This window comes from Eurosta solidaginis, chromosome X (genome assembly GCF_040869045.1).
Source record: "Eurosta solidaginis isolate ZX-2024a chromosome X, ASM4086904v1, whole genome shotgun sequence".
In the NCBI taxonomy this organism is placed as follows: domain Eukaryota; kingdom Metazoa; phylum Arthropoda; class Insecta; order Diptera; family Tephritidae; genus Eurosta; species Eurosta solidaginis.
The window spans coordinates 170,035,199-170,037,650 of NC_090324.1; the positions used below are offsets into that span (position 1 = coordinate 170,035,199).

Sequence of the window (2,452 nt, forward strand, 5' to 3'; positions counted from 1 at the left end):
CTTTGCTCTCTCCTCCTCCATTTCTTCCTCCTCCACCTGCTGAGCCCAGGATTTAGCCGGTCCCGACAGGTTGATTGACAACGCGTCGTCGGACGTATTGTCGTCGCCATTTGTGGCTGTCTCGTCGCATACCGGCCGACGCTCATCTAAATGAAGCGTGGTGTGGTGCTTCTCTTGGCACCTCTTGCAGCGATACTTGCTGCTACACTTGTTTACCCGGTGGAAGGGTGACAGACAGTTCGGACAGTACTTATATAGAAGCACTGCCCGCAACCTCTCTTCTGGAGATTTTTTCCGATATTCGAGACAGATTCGGAGACTATGGTCCCTGCCGCAGAGCGGGCAAGCGACGTCGAAACGCGTTGCGCCTCCCTCTGACTTGGCCAGTAAAGTTTGGTAGCGGGTCATGATCTGAAAGAATATTGATATCATTGATCATGCCCAAATTGAGGTTGGCGGAATGTTGTTTGGGTGGCGTAACCAAAAAAAAAATTATCTCTAACATATTATCAAAAAAAAACATTTTATTGAAATAAAAATTTAATTTAAATAAAAAGGACCATAATTAAATACTTATGCGCGCAGGGAAACGAAGAAAAAACGGCTTTAGCACGCATCCATGCGATGTGGCTGGTGCTTTAGTCATTCCACGTCATTTGACTGGTCATTTTACGGTCATAGGTTATATTCCTAGTCACATTTGCATGGGCGTGATTAGGTTTTGTGACGAAATTTTTGTGGGGATTTTATAATTTATTTTATTTCGGTAGATGTCGCCGAAGTAGTCCTAAAGATTTATTTTTGATTTGTGGTGAACTTTGTTTTCACAACAAGTGGCCTGCCACCACACGGAACGGTTCGAAACCTGGCTGAAAAGGTATTACAGAGTTGCACTTCCACCATTCAACATTATTTTGACGTGTATTGTCGATAATGTTGAGATTCGTGGAATTAAGTATTTTAAATCTCGACCAAATGAATGATTGGTCGATATATGTAATACGCGACATGTGTGGCGTGTTGTGCTCGATATGTCGTGCGGCATGTAAAACGTGACGTGTAGTGCGGCATGTAGTGCGTGACGTGTAGTGCGCGAGATGATTGCGCGTGAGGCCTAATGTCGGTGTTGCCGTGCATTGACTGTCAAAAGAAAAGTGTAGACATTTGACATTTGTTACAATTTTTTTTTTTTTCATTTCCTGAATGGGAAAAAAAAATCATTGATTTAAAACACGCGGTGGTGAGTATGGAGGCTAGAAGTTGTAGTCTTTTTTCATTAATTAATTTTTCTTTCTCTTTTATTTGCAGGTATAAGTTATCAAGTGGTCATTCCATTTTTGTTATGCCGCATAAGGAATCCAAAAAAATCAACGCCAGAAAAGTCAGAAGCAGTACAAAAAATGTCAGAAGAACAGAAACCTCAAATTATATTTGTATTGTGTGGCCCCGGTGCTGGGAAAGGTACACAATGCTCCAAAATTGTGGAACGCTATCAATTTGTACATTTATCTGCTGGTGATTTACTTCATTAGGAGGGTGTACGCGAAGTTTCTGAATATGGTAGTTTAAGTGAAGAATATATACGTAATGGTAAAATTGTGCCTGTCGCAGTGACATGCTCACTGCTTGAAAAAGCAATGAAAAATTTAGGCAAGCAACGGTTCCTTATCGATGGTTTTCCACGCAATCAAGATAATCTCGATGGTTGGAAGCAACAAATGGGTGACAAAGTAGATTTGAAATTTGTCTTATTTTTTAACGGTAGTGAAGACATATGTCTAGAACGTTGCTTGGCTTGTGGTCAAAGTGGTTCTGGCCGTAGTGATGATAATTTGGAGAGCTTGAAAAAACGTATACAAACATATAATAATGATTCAATGCCAATAATTAAACATTTTGAACAATTAGGACAAGGTAAACAAATCGATGCAAGTCCCAATGCCGATGAGGTATTCAAAAATGTTGAGCAAGTATTTGCTGTAACTGGTATCCAGTAAAATGTATCGGTTGGAAAATATAAAAAGTACACACCGCTTGGCTATTAGATGCATATATGTAGTATATATGAGTACATACATACATCTGTGCATTTTATTTATTTTTTTTTTTAGTAATACAAGTATTGTTACTTTTTGTTCATTATTGGCTAGCATCAAGTGAAAATCTGACCATATTTCCGCCAATAGGCTTTTATTGCATTTGTCTTGGTATTATGATTTGTTCGACATGTAAAATGCTCAAGACCAAGCACGAATTCATAGATTTTTGTATATGGCCTGGCCTATTTCTAAGTTACGGTGATCATAATGTCGCAGCTTTGCATATAATTTTGGCAACATATACGATTCCGAAATGGAAGCTTCAGATATGTCCCTGACAGCCGCTGCTTCTACTATGTTGCGAATTACAAACTTCTTTATTGCCTTATCTTTTGGAACACAACGAGCACAAT

At 39.4% G+C, this 2,452-nt stretch overlaps 1 pseudogene; it reads left to right on the forward strand.

Annotated features, from left to right (window-relative positions):
• The first annotated feature begins 1,400 nt into the window (after positions 1-1,400).
• Positions 1,401-1,997, forward strand: LOC137235246 (UMP-CMP kinase pseudogene; annotated as a pseudogene).
• The last annotated feature ends 455 nt before the right edge of the window (positions 1,998-2,452 follow it).